The following is a 15,476-nucleotide window of genomic DNA, read 5'->3' on the forward strand; positions in this document are numbered from 1 at the left end:
TGAGATACAACTGGTTGCCTTTTTGTTTTCTTCCAAGTGGGGCACAGGCAGGTGAAGTGACTTGCTCAGGGTCACAGAGTGTCAGTAAGTGGGATCTGAACCCACAACCTCAGGGTTTGCAGTCCAAGGCCTTAACCACTATTCCTGCCACCATGAACATCACACACTGCAGTTCAAAGAAACAAATACGCCTTTTCCTTTACGCTTTATTAAAGGTGGTCACTAGCAGAAAACATTTTTGTGCTACACGATGAAACACCCAGAGCGGATTGGTGTTACAAACTGCAAATCCTCATGTCATGAACTCTCAGTGACAGTCTGCAGCTAAAATAAATAAATGTTAGTGTATGTCTGTCTCTCTATGGAGCAGGACAGGGGATCTAATTTAAAATTGTCTGCTTTAATGATGATGATGATGACAGCTACTATTATTTTTGGCTTGTTTCTCTTCCTTCTTTTTTGAAGATAGCTGGTTGTTGACCTTAGAGTCAAGCTGCTCTATTTCTTTATGGAGGTCAGCCAGCTGAAGTGGTCTGGGCATGTGGTTAGAATGAGAGGTACTAGTCATGGGGGTGGCGTTTTGATCCAAGGGCAGACCCCGGACACAAAAGAGGGCTTTTATCCTGGGAGGATCTGGGAATTCCCCAAAAAGGGCTCAAGGAAGCTGCTGTTCAATTTGGCATGATGTCACCATAATCCTCAACAAGATAAGTGAACTCTTAAAAGGTATCAGTGTTTGAAAGGAAATGCGCTTCTTACAGAGTAGAATGGATAGTTTTCAGATTAAAGGATGAATAATCGAGATTCAGGTCAAATCACTATGAATTTATAGCACTCCTTGGTGAGCACAATCTCAGAGCACTTAAAGATAAGCCCAAGCAGAGCAAAGACATTGAGTTCTGAATGTTTTAATATTTTCACACCAGTTCAGGGTTATGGGAAGTGGTTTACTGGAGACAGAGTCCGTCTCTTCAGCATCAGGCCTCATGTACCAAACCTGGATGGGATGCCACTTCATCAAAAGGGTCATTCACATGGGCCAATTTGGAACTGCCCATTATCTTAACCCACATGTCTTAGGGCATGTCAAAGGGCAAACTAAAAGATTTGAAGGAAGTTAACATAAATGTGAGTAGGTGTGTACACACAGCATGGGGACATGTAGGACACCAGTGCTAAGTGGACATTTCCTTTCACTATAACTCAGGAATATTGGTGACAATTATAACCTGAGGCGGCACGGTGGCGCAGTGGGTAGCGCTGCTGCCTCGCAGTTGGGAGATCTGGGGACCTGGGTTCGCTTCCCGGGTCCTCCCTGCGTGGAGTTTGCATGTTCTCCCCGTGTCTGTGTGGGTTTCCTCCAGGCACTCCGGTTTCCTCCCACAGTCCAAAGACATGCTGGTTAGGTGGATTGGCGATTCTAAATTGGCCCTAGTGTGTGCTTGGTGTATGGGTGTGCTTGTGTGTGTCCTGCGGTGGGTTGGCACCCTGCCCAGGATTGGTTCCCTGCCTTGTGCCCTGTGTTGGCTGGGATTGGCTCCAGCAGACCCCCGTGACCCTGTGTTCGGATTCAGCAGGTTGGAAAATGGATGGATGGATGGATTATAACCTGAAGTTATTTAAAGATAATTTAAACTCGTGTTACTTATCTATTTCATCACACTCCAGGAACTCAGTCAAGTCTGTCTTATTTACGTGAGCTCCTTGTTTACTTGTGTGGTGCTGAGGTGTCACCTGTCGCACGTTGCACTTGGGTCCCAATCTGGGTGGTCTGACACATGGTGGGTACAGCAGCATGCTCCCAACCTCCTCCTCCTCCTCCTTGTTTACTGCCTCATTCCATCCCTTCCATGGGAGAAATGGAGGAGAAAGAAGAGAAAGAATTATATTGCTGTGATGTGCTGTGCTGAACTAAAACAGAAGGAACCTGTTAAAGATACTTCATTAAATAAAAGCATACACAATATATACATAAGCGTATGTGCAAGTATACACAAATGAATCAATATATTAATTTTTGGATACATTTAAACATTTATTAGATCTATTACCCTACCCTTCAAGCAGCACTGGAACTGCTACTGCTTGTGTACACTTGTCATGCCAATAAAGCTGTTCAAATTTGAATTTGAGAGAGAAAAAGAGAGAGCAGAGGAGGAGACAGTGGTGTGTGTGTGTGTATGTGTGTATGTGTGTGTTTTTTTTGGAGTAGGGTCTGTAGGCACCATTATTACTAGGCCTGTAGGGGCTCTGCCATGTTGTTGTTCCTGTTTTATTTACTGTATCTGATGTACATCACAAGTATATGAGAATTGTTTTTCATACTTGTCCAATCATTTAATCAGTGTATCAAAGGAAATCATGGAAAATAATATTTGTAACTCCACATTATGATGGAAGGTTTCTGAAGATCTGTAACTCAAGAGACCTACAAAAGCCAAACATCCTGATTGCAATGCAAAATAACCCTGTGAGATGTGACTCTCAGCAATTTAAAGCAGTCAATGGCCTGGAGGTGACTCTTAGAAATCTGCAGAATCTCCCATCTCAACTTTTGTTAGTTGAGGTGCTGCTTTCACTCTCGGGATCGTAGCACAATCTCCATCTGTGGATGCTCTAGTTCATGCTGTTGGCAGCTAGCACGTCAGATCCTACTGTGGGTTTCCAGTGCAGATCACCATGCACCTCTTCTTTTGTCATTACCAACATTGTGATGGAGGTGACATCAGGACTTATCATCAAGTGACCATACGTTGAGGTTCCGTCTGGGAATACACACTTCTGGTCAACCGCTTTTTCTACATCTCATCGAAGACTCATTAGTCATAGGAGGTGGCACCAGAGACATAAGAAAAAAGCAACACAAACCAACAAAAGTAAAGGTAAGTGAAGGCGAACTACATCTCAGTTTTACTTTGTTGCTGTTGTTGTAGTTTTGTGACTGCATTTCTTCCTTGTTTTTAACTCCAGTTGGTTTAGTCTTAATTTCTTTGAGGGTCTGGAGAGTTGCAATTGTGGGAACTGTTAAAATACCCATTTATATCATTTCAAGAAATATATGGCACTAACAGGATTTCTTTTTGGGCAACAGGATTTTTTGAAAGATTTATCTCAGTGATGTTACTGTTATCGGCGTGGGTTTCCTCCGACAGTCCAAAGACATGCAATTTTGTTTGCTGCATTGGCCCTAGTGTGTGTGTGTGTGAGTGTGTTCACCCTGGGATAGACTGGGGCTCTGTCCAGGCATTGTTCCTGGCTTGCGCCCTATGATTGCTGCGACCCTGCTCTGGATAAACCGTTTGGGAAAATGGATGGATGGATGGATGGCTGTCGCTCTCTCATACAAAGACAACTCCACTTTGGCCTGGTGATGGGTTGGTGTCCTTTTCAGAGTAGCTCCCCACTTTACAACCAGAATGGGCACTTACATTTCTTCACAGTGTGATGGTTTTCATCTTGAGAAACTTCAGTTTGAATATTTTATTGCTTAATCTGTCTTGGAAATTCATTCATTGTCTTTCTAACAGCCACATATTTTTTTGAGTTCTTCTTCTCCACCGTTTCTCTCGCAAGCATAAAATGAAGACGGTTTTTACTGCTGCTGATGGTGATACTGCTTTTTTTTTTTGAAGTAAACATATGACCAGAAGTATCACCAAAAACTAGCAATACTTCCTATCACAAATTGAGTGAAAAAATACTACTGTGATTATTTTCAATCAGAAACACAGAACAATGCTCTTCTGATTTCGTCTTGTTAGCCAGGGTAATTAAAGACAGACACTTGTAAAAAGGAATGTCTGCACTGGTGGAGAATGGTGCCATAGGGCCACACCAAGTCTCTTTGCTATAACTGACACTACTTCTCCCCATTATATGCTTTTTCTTGAGACTAAACTGTTTATTTCTCATTTATTTCACTTTCCTTTCGTGTGAAGTCACATGTTAAAGTCATTTAAATGTTTGTTATCTGAATGGCTTGAAGATGATGATCAAGTTGGGGAGATGAATAGCATGTTAACAATAGCGATGCTAAAATGAGAGCATTCTGGAGAACAGGAATTGGTCTGCCATTAAACCCAATCTTGATTAGCATTTTACATTTATGGCCGCCTTGCTGTGGTGAGCCACCTGGTGAAACCCGTTTTTCTTCCAGCCATGATGCATGTCTCATTCGGACAACTAAAACTGCCCCTTGTTGACATATTTGGTTTCTGAAAGAGTCCCTTACTGTAGCCAACAGAGTCCTTGGAATCCATCCATCCATCCATTTTCCAACCCCCTGAATCCAAACACAGGGTCACGGGGGTCTGCTGGAGCCAATCCCAGCCAACACAGGGCACAAGGCCGGAACCAATCCCGGGCAGGGTGCCAACACACAAACACACCCACACACCAAGCACACACTAGGGGCCAATTTAGAATCCAATCCACCTAACCTGCATGTCTTTGGACTGTGGGAGGAAACCGGAGCGCCCGGAGGAAACCCACACAGATACGGGGAAAACATGCAAACTCCACGCAGGGAGGACCCGGGAAGCGAACCCAGGTCCCCAGATCTCCCAACTGTGAGGCAGCAGAGCTACCCACTGTGCCACCGTGCCGCCCCAGTCCTTGGAATCTAAACACTAAAACTTTGTATTATTTGGAAGACATTTACTTAAATCGGTTTAACTCAAATTGGTTAAGACCAGTTACATCTAGTGCCAATATGGTGGCACAGTATTAGTCCTGCTGCCTCGTGGTAAGGAGAGCAGGGTTCGCTTCCTGGGTCCTCTCTGCACGCACTTGCCTGTTCTCTCTGTGTGTTTGTGTGTGTCCTCCCACTATCTAAAGACATGCAGTTTAGGTGAATTGGTGATGCTAAATTGGGGTGTGTGTGTGTTCACCGTGCAATGGACTGCCGCTCTGTCCAGGGTTTGTTCCTATCTTGTGCCCTATGCTAGCTGGGATAGACTCCAGTACCACCCCCATGACCCTGGTTTGGATTAAGCACGTTAGAAAATGACCATCATAACTAACTAAATAATAAAATAGGATCAAAGAAATAGAAAGAACAACTCCATTAACACCAGCTTCCACACAGACAGCAGCATCATAGTGATTATGGGCAGGTATCTGTGAGTACTGTACAGAGCAAAACATGTCAGACAAAAGCATGACTGGAGTGTCTCAGTCATAGGACAACAATGGATATTATTCCAGGATTTAATTGCTAACTTCAGTTAAGACCCTGGTTTAATTAAAGTCTACTTGTTCTTCATTTCACTCATCAACTCAAAGGTACCCATAGGGGTTATTTAATCAAGATTAACTGTAAATGCAGGATCTGATTTGCTTTCACACTTTTAGTTCAGATCATCTTTTTAACAAAGATAGACTATCATAAAAACAGGAAGTTTCAAAAATTTGCCATCATTTCTTTCCTATACTCCTTGTAATTACAGAATTGTGCAAAACCTATGTACAGGATACTGAATATTAATTCTGGCACTAAACACACATTTCAAAAGTATTGTTATTGTCAATGACAGGTGTAAAAAGTAACTATAAACATGGCTATGTGCTAAAATCCATGAATATTGTTCAGCTGAATGACCTCACTCACAGCTAACTGACCCCAACTCGAACCATAGGATTTAGTGTGTAGAGTGCACCTTCAGAAGTAACTTCCCCTAGTACATGGTACAAATCTATTTTGGGTACATAAATTATAAGGAGTCGTGCATTGGAGTCTTAAGTAGTGGAGTAAGCTAAAATAAATAAAGTGAATTGGCATTACCAGATGCACTTTGTAAGAAATACCAAGATAAAGCACAAAGAGCTGGGGCACTTTCATGATCCCTGTATAACTGCAAAACAAAATGAGCAGTACAAAGGTTTTAAAAAATCTTTCCAGATGGGAGTCCAAGATCAGACTGCCATGATGCAGTGTAGGATCCAGTCAGGAAAAGGTGGGTCCAAGAGGATGTACGACGGAAGTGACAATAGAGGTGGAACAGGAGTCAATCTTCTGTCCTGTAGAGCGAGGAGAAGAAAAGACATTAGGCAGCAGTGCCAATCCCTGAACTGCAACCATCAGCGAGCCCTTCAGATGTCCCTGAACAACTTGTGTGTGACACTCTATTCTTTCAAGGTGTCAGATCATTTAGTACGCTGTAGTAACCCCGTCCTGTTTGAGGCCTTTATTGAGCTAACTAGCTACTATTATTCTTACTTCATCTCATGTCCCATCGTTGTTTCTACGCCTTCTGTTACTGCTTACTTTAAAGCCCAGATTACACTTTTGTGAAAGCACTGTTTTAGGCCATTATTAATTCTAGGGTACAGGGTCCAATTAGCTAGGCTGGTCCTATTGTTTCACTGTTGTTGTTTGCTAAAACCAAAGAGATTGTCTGGCAGCACCGGATTATTCCTTTATTATGATGGACTACAGTAACTATCTTTTCTTGTATTTTTGTGGGCAACCACAGTGTGGAGATTTGCTTGGCAAAGCTTGCAATATACCAGGGACTATATTTATATCATGGCACAGAATTACAGTTTATGTGACATTACTGTAACATTAATTATTGGAACTGCTTAAGAATTCAAAGGTTGAACATGCTTATTTCTAGACAGGCTTTTTCAGGTTATGAAGGATGTGTAATTGGTTGCTTGCCACCGATAAGTTAAGGGATTCATGCAAGTGGACATATTGCTGTGGGCTTTAATATTAACAGAATTCAATAAAGCTTAGTAGGTCGTTTTACACTGAAGTAGAGTGGAGACTGCTTGAAGTAAGGAATGGGTTAAAGATACAAACATGTCAGAATCAAAGCTGAATTAGGTCTCTGGTTGAGGTTTAGTATAAGATGTTCTATAACGTTTTGCATCATCGGAACTAGGAGCAGTGGAGACTGCATATACATAGACCCCCCCAGCCCCTATTTCAAATTAAAATGGTAAAGGGAAGTCTGAAATACTGGGAGATGATGATTGTGTGGCATGGTGTCCCAAAAATCGAACACGTTTCATTGTACCTGACAGTGTTGATATTTGTTGGGGTTTGGCTTGGCTAAATGACCCCCTGGAGACGGGCCTGTAGGAACCCCAGTAATTGAAACACCAGTGCTTAGAACATCTAATGTGGGGACACTTTACTGAGCTGGCTCATACAGTAATGCAGCACATCGTGATGTGAGGACCACAATAAAATCGTGTTAATAAAAGAAGCCAAGTGGATATGTAAATGGGACGCCAGGTTTCCAGGTGATCTCAGTGAAGTCTGTGACTTATTTTGCTACTTGAAAAGTACTCCTGAAGTCCTATAGTGTTCCATGAGTTTTATAAATTTACACTTCGAGGGTATTATATAACTACCACTTGGATCTTCGATACTTTAACATTATCATACTACTCAAACTTTATTTATTTAGCTGCCGGGGGAAATCTGTTTTTTTTTATCGCATAAAGGGATAATTTTCCTGCAGATCATCTAATTTGGTCTACCTAATTCTCTGTATGAAATATCCTGACAATGCACTCTATGTGGGAGAAACTGGACAAACACTCTGCCAGAGAATGAATTCACACAGGTTCCACATTAAACGTAGCATTTTTTACATGTAAGATGTCGCACTTAAAGGTTTTCCAATGTTGTATCTGTCCTGATGTCTATATAAACACAGGGAACTCCAGTTTCTATATTACGTCTTGTTTGAAGAAGGGGCCTGAGTTGCCTCGAAAGCTTGCATATTGTAATTTTTAGTTAGACAATAAAAGGTGTTATTTTGCTTGACTTCTCACTAAATAAATCAATACATAAATAGATAGACAGTGTCATGCATGCATGTTGGAAATCTCCTCACGGGCTCGATTGAGGTATGTGATAACCCATTGGGACGAGAGGGGGCACTGTTGCTAACATTCTCTTCTCATTCTCTCCCCGCAGCACTGAGAAACCACTCAATGAGGGCACTTAGCCACGCCCCTTCAAGTTTGTGCCGGAAGGAGGAGTCTTTTGCACAGATGGCGCTCCAACAATCGACCTCTTACTCTGTGGCAATGAACTGAATACTTTTGTTGTTTTGCCTGTTTAAAGTAACACCAAGAGGTGTGTTTATTTGTTAGACAGCTTTAATTAAATGGGATGAACTGGATGCTGTCCCAACTTTTCATTTGTTCCACAATCTGCCATTCCTACACCCATCCACAATAGATAAATAAATATACTGTACATAAACACACTATGGTCTGAACACACCGGCAGTGGCACTTTCTGAAGCCATAGGGACGGACTGAACAGGTGACAGAGGACACCTCAAAGATGGTCAGCACAGGCCTTAAGAACTCAAGGACTGACTCCATCTGGTCTCCACAGCTTTTCATGTGTGTTGCATTACTATCTTTAAAGAATTTTTACTTTTGCATAATTCCTTACCATTTCCGCTATGGATACTACTTCTTGAGATTTTGTAAAATAGCCTGTCTGAACTATTGAGATAGTATGTCAATTTTCTTTTTATTTTACCTTACAAGTTAAGATGCTTCCTCCTATTCTTTATGAAGTGTAACTGGCTAAGGGGAAATACATATACACTGTATAGTTTCTGGATTTTGTTTGGATATACTATAATACACTGTATTTTATGGACTGATGTTTGGAAAGCTATGAAAGTTCTGTTTGTTCACACCTTAAACTGCTATTTTATAGTTGTTTGTGTAATTATGTGAATGTATGCAACCCTCTTTTTATTTCTACTGAAACAAACAGTTCTCTGTTTTAATAGTGTTATGTAACTGTTCTTACTGGTCTTGAAACACGTTGGCCATTAAAAGTACATCTACATTGTCTTGTTATTTATCAGTCCACATCATGGGACATTCTGAGTGGAATATCATTTGGACGTTCTGTGAGTGAAGTATCTCTCTGATCTGAAAAACGTCAAAAGATTATTAATGAAGAAAATGGGGTAGAATATCTACAAGAGCAATCACAAAAATGTATGGATATTTAGGACGTCCTTGTAGTAGTATCGTACTCATTGTTATGTTTTGTGTAAGTTCTGTAATATGCTAAAGATGCTTGTGGTATGGCAATAATTTTAACATTTTTTCTTTTTCCACTATGCTAATGTTTTAAATTCATATTCTTCATTGGTACAGCAAGAGTTTTATGCTTTCTAAAAGTTGCGTTCTTTATAATTATTATATTATTATAATATCTCACAGCAGAGCTATTTACACTAGAAAGGTAGATAAGAAAGCAGTTATATAAAATAGTGAAGACAGATCCATAAGAAAGGTTCTGTTATGAAACAGAGAGAGCCCCACACCATGGTGGTATTACCCAAAGACTTAAGGTGCTCAAGGACAATGTGTCATGCGGAGGATGGGCAACACTAGCCACAAATGTCTTTCATTTTCCCATCATCCTCCTTTCTGCCATTAGTGTCACCAATTAGCTGAACCCATACTCGTTTGGGGTATTGAAAGACAAACTGAAGCAATAAACATGAGGACACAGGGAAAAAAAAACATGCAAATAAAATGGTGGGGGTTCAAACATAGAATAGCAAATCCATGCAGCAGCAACAACCACTGAGACATTATGTCACCATATTGGAAGGTGGCAGAAGAAAAGAAAACCCATAAAGTGTCAGAATTTATGTTTGACTGTGAGATTAACACCACTACAAAAATATGTACGGTAACAACACCATGTGGGCATGTAATATCTATAGATTGTTTTACAACATACAACAATTGATAGGGATGTAATTAGTCCTAATTAGTATTAATGCACCAGAGTCAGGTGACCTCAGAATTAATAATTTATGATTAACAAAGAATCTACTTTTGACCTTTCTGAACTCTAGACAGGACACACCAAGTTATTTCATGATAAAAGTAGAACTTCCTCGGTAGTGATAAGCTTCAGCTGAGTGAAAACATGTTCAAAGAAAATGAGGCCTGCTTTATGAGCATGTTATTTGAACTAACATCTAGCTGGGGCGAAACTGTGGTGACCTCGCCCCCGCCATTTAGAAGGCAAAAGTGCTTCAAGTTGATTTATGTTTATCATCAATTTTCAACCATTTGAGCCTTTCACCTCTCTGAACCTTACATTGATTGTTCTAAACACCCCCTTCCCACCCACCAACTTTAGATTGATCATCGATGACTTGAGCCACTCTACAATTTAAGGGGACGACACTCCTGCGCACACTACAATTTAAAAGGGGCTTATGACTTCCGCACCCAGTTGTTTCCAGCCAATTGCAATTTCTAGCTTCACCGAAGACATGTAGAAATATTTCATACTACAACTGCAAATCCCCATGTGTGCTGCCTCAAAGTGAATTTATACATTAAAAATGGTCCTGAGCATTATATATATATATATATATATATATATATATATATATATATATATATATATATATCTGCAAGGCAAACTAGACTGTAGTACTTTAATAAAATATTAAAAGCCTCGTAAGGTAGTTTCTTTATCCAACAGGCAAAGGATTGGACTCTGGAGATAATCCGCTGTGCTCACATTAAAAGGTCAGCTCTTATCCAAGCAGCCTGTAGGGTCCACATACACTTTAGTGTACCCGTTCTGTTAACAAAGGGGATTTCCATACCACCAACATAAGTAGTTTGTAGGCCTATATCACCCCCAGGTTACCACCATTCCTTCCACATTATATCCACAGGTCACAAGCGGGAACCCTTGGAAAGAACATACGTCACTTGAGAGAAGTAAATTGCAGGGGACACATCTTGTTTGCTATGCTACTGCTACACCTCCATGGTCCAGTTCTCTTCTAAATAAGCTCCCCTTAATCTGCCTTTGCTAGCCCCATTTGACTGGTACTTTAGTCCTTTCAAGTCATTATGTGAAGGCCCTACAGAGTGCACCATTACCTGATGCCAACCTGTGAGGTAGCAGTGTAGTGGTATGGAAACAGGTGTAAGCAGAACACCAGACAAGCTGATTTGTGTTTTCTATTAAACACGTGGCAGTACTACTTTTACGACACAGATCACAGCCATCCCAACGTGTCTTTCCCTAGATATTTTACTCCTTTGGTCTGCTGGCAACAAATCATTCTCTTTGCTCTGGATGGATGTTTTTCAATCCACAAGGGTCATAGCTTCTTCCATTTTTTCTGTACTTTGTTGCATCCTTTTTGCCTACAGTCATCACAAGTTTTCCAAGCACTGATACAGAATACAGAAAACAAAACACTACTATCACCAAGTTTTCGGAGTGGCTATAGTGCTCTTATGATGGTCAACATTTTGTATGAGCTTTCTGTCAATAAAGGCTCTTATTTTGTCACTACACAGTGAAGCACCTGTTTTTTGACAGATGCACTCTTTGGACATTTTAGCCATTGGTCATCGCCCTAACTGATACCCTTCTTACATAGAGACCTTGTCTTTGATGCTGTTATGTTTTACATGGATTCATATTTTTTTTTGAGTGTACTCTACTGGTCTTTGGGTCATTTTCAGTGCTGTTGAGATTTTCTTATCCTCCTTCTCTGATTGGTGCCTTTTTATGGTCTTATCCCAGATTAGAAAGTTCCTTTGTCTTCATTTTGTTTTGAGCTCCATTAACTGTACCGCTGTAACTGTACCCAGAGATCAGTGCAGTTAATGTGAACTCAAGGGATATACCTTCATGACACATTGGTGAACTCCTTTCAACTAATTATTTTGCTCAAGCTGTATCACAGCAACAGTGTCATGGGTGGGCTTGTTGCGATGTACAGAATAAGTTGTTTTCTTGGGTGTTTTAGCTAATGAAGAAGGATCAGTAAAACCATGGCTTTATTTCTAGAGTTTTTTTTTGCTCATCAATGGCTCAACACAAACAAGATATTTCAGGGATTAATGCTGCCACCTCACATCTCTTGGGCTTTGAATCAATTTCCTCTTTACAAAATAAAAGATTTATTCTTCACAAAAAAATGTTTTCTAATCACAATGAAGCTCTGTGGAGCACAAAGGCAAAATAGAATTGCCTGTAACAAGAAATCAATGCAAATCCAACAAGTCCCAATACAAGGTCAAAACACAGAGCAGCAGGTCCAAAAAATCAAGAAAATCACAAAGCAGATTGAATTTACTAAAAGCACAAGAACTTACCACTCCTAAGCACATACGATATGAACCACTAGGAACTATGGGAGACCCTCTGGATTTGTCACTGCTCAAAGTGCTTTACATAGACAGAGGAGAGCCACTTTGACCTCCACCAATGTACAACATCCACCTAAACGACACAACGGCAGCCACTTTGCACCAATACCCTCCCCACACATTTGTAGTTAGATGATGAAAGAATGAGAGCAATAGCCAATTAGAGACAGGGGGTGATTAGGGGACCAGAATGGACAAGGTCATGATGGGCAATTTACCCAGGAATGAATGGGACACCCTGCACTTTTCAGAAGATACCCAGAGATATTTTATGACCACAGAGAGTCAGGACCTCAGTTTTACATCTCATCTGAAGGATGGTGCCATATTTACAGCACAGTGTCCTCATCATTTCACTGTGGCATTTAGATTCACATACAGACCACAGGGTAAGTGCTCCCTGCTGACCTCACCAGCAGCAACCTAAGCTTTTCCCTGATGGTCTCCCATCCAAGTACTGGCCAGGCCAGAAAATGCTTAGCTTCAAGAGGATGAACAGTTTTGAAATGCAGGTGGTATGGCTGGAGAACCAGTGATTTTGGAATTGGCTTAACAGTTGGATGAAAGAAAGAAGGAATAGACTACAGAGAAAAAACACGTTAAGAGATGAGCAAAGGAAGTATTTGGTACTTATGGTAGGCAATTCAGGCAGGGACAGATGCATGTTCGGGCTGCAGGTTTCTTGTTTTGTCCTCTGTTAATTTTTACAGTACGTGCCCCCAGTATCTGTTCATACCATTCTTTAGTTTGCTTATTTAATGAACAAGTTATTGATGGCCAGTATGGCGGTTATTGGTGCTCCCCCACTCTTCAGCATCCTAGATTTGAATCCCATCCCCAATCATTACCCCCATGAAGTTTTGTACAGCAGAAGCTTTCTGATAAAAGCACAGAAGGCATAAGGATCAGCTCCACACATTTCCTGGTATCTGAGATTGGATAAAATTGCACATTTTCTAGCAGTCTTTTTTGGTGTGTTTCTGGTCCAAGACTCTTACTTTTGTCCTTTTTGACTAACATTTTTGCTTCACCTTTTCTGTTTTGATAAAAGATACGCTTGACTCTTGGCTTTGTTAGTGTCTTTTGTCCTGGCCCTGTCCTTAAAAATCCTTATTGTCTCTTAGGGGCAAAACGTCTCTGGGTTAAGAAAATCAGCTAATGGATATTTCTATCTGTCTATACTCTTTAAAATATAAAAACTCGCTCTAAAATACTATCAAGTACTGACAATAATATCAAATGATCAAAATGTAAATTGATGTTATTAAATTATGCCACAAGGTGGCACAGTGATTAGAGCTGCTGTGTCCTGTCTTCAGATGCTCTGCCTGGACATTGTCTGAATGGACTTTGGCTGTCAGGGTGGGTGTTCTCCCTCTCACATCTCCAAAGTGGTGCATGTTAGTCAGATTGGTGATTCTACTTTGGCCCTGTAGCTATTTTGAATATGTCCATCCAGATGTGTTTTCTGGCCTGATTTTACTTTGTATTGAGCATGACAGACACTAAATGAGCTGCAGAGCTCAGGATCACTAATGGCATGGAAGGACAAGGGAAGCCAGGCATTCTCTCCCCTGATGCACTAGATGGCAGCCCCCCCGGGTTGCAGCACCACTACGGAGTCCTGCAGGGTGCACTGGGGCTGTAGTTTGTTGGCTCAGCTCTGTTGGGTTCTATGGGTGCTGTTGGGGGGTGCTGAGGAGACTAGCAAGCCCTAATTGGCCGGGCTCCAGCATCACGCAGAAGCCTTCCCAAGCTACAGTTTCGGGACACTGGAAGTACTTCCGGGTTTTGTATAAAAGAAACTGTCTGCCTCAACACAGGGAGCCAGGGTATTAGTCTGACTTTTGCTTTACAGTATTGGCATTACTATTTACCCCAACAAACCAAAAGCTTACTGTTCATCTTCTTTCTCAACAGATGAGATGATGTCAAACCCACTGCCAACCCAGCCGTGATAAACCCATCCCATCTTATTTTCAAAGCATCTAATACTGCAGACACCAGGATTTGTGGTCTTTTTGGATCTGTAAATGACAATGGCATGTGGATCTGACCAATCTCTTCCGATTTCCCTTTATTCTCAGTTTTTCCTTGCCAGACATCATTAACTGGGATTCTTCATTTTGGAACATTTTTGTGTCCTTACTATTTTACACCGTAAAGTCACACTGGCCTGAGAGGAGCTGATAAGAAAGGCACTTGCTGGTTAAGCAAAGGCCATGCCTGACAGGTCACAGGACTGAACCAATAATCAGTTATGAAAATAACTTTTAGCTATTTAGAAAATTCTTCAAAACAACTTATCATTCAATTAAATTTACCATAAACAACTTTTGTGTAGGGAAATGCAATTATGATTAAGTAGAGGAACCATGGGGTCTTCCTTTGGAGTTCACTCAAGGAAGGAGTACCGTGAGTCACACATGCAAATTGAGTCGTGCCTAAGAGAAAGTCCGTCTGACTCCTCTGATGTGTTGCAGGACAATGTGAAAGCTGGATGTGCCCGGATGGCATGCAAACAACGGGCTGCTGTCAGCCAGCTGATTGTCCTTGAGGGGATAGTCTTTAACCCGTTAATCTACCTATTTGGCCCTCTTTGTTATCATATCTTTTCACAGTTTGCTTCTTAAGTCTGCGGTGCGCACTGACACGGGCTTAACATTCTGCTTCAACAGAAAATCTTTTCTTTATACTTTTGTGTCACCTTAGCACCATTCTGGATTCAGGGACGGCTTCTGAGCACCTCCTATTTTTCTCACGATGAAGCATATCTTCTTGTATCGGCTTCTGTAGAATGCACACCCTTCTCCAATTTGCATTGAGAAGCAAAGTTCTTCATGTAATAGTCATATCACTATCCATGTAATAAAAATCTTACTGAAAGTGAAAAGGTCTTTAGTCGACTTTAATACAACAAATGCTAATGCAGTTCACTTTTATTGTTACTACAGTCATAAATTACAATTACAAGCAAAATTTCTTTGAACTTAATTCATATCTAATCAACACATAGCAAGGCAAGTTCAAAATGTTCAGCTTTATCACAAATCAGTATCAGCTCATCTGAACTGAGTTCATTTCAAAATATGTACTACAAGTTTAATTTTACTCTTGGTGTGTCAATTTATTAATTTCAGCTATTCATTTAATGTATGAAGAACTTGTAACAAAGTTTTCTATACTGTGTAATGGTTAAAAAATGTATTATTTGATTTACAGCAGATTAATCTAATTTGCTGGATATTTTTTGTTTAATCATCTAATGAGGAAACTCTCAT

This window comes from Erpetoichthys calabaricus, chromosome 8, assembly GCF_900747795.2.
Source record: "Erpetoichthys calabaricus chromosome 8, fErpCal1.3, whole genome shotgun sequence".
Taxonomy (NCBI): Eukaryota; Metazoa; Chordata; class Cladistia; order Polypteriformes; family Polypteridae; genus Erpetoichthys; species Erpetoichthys calabaricus.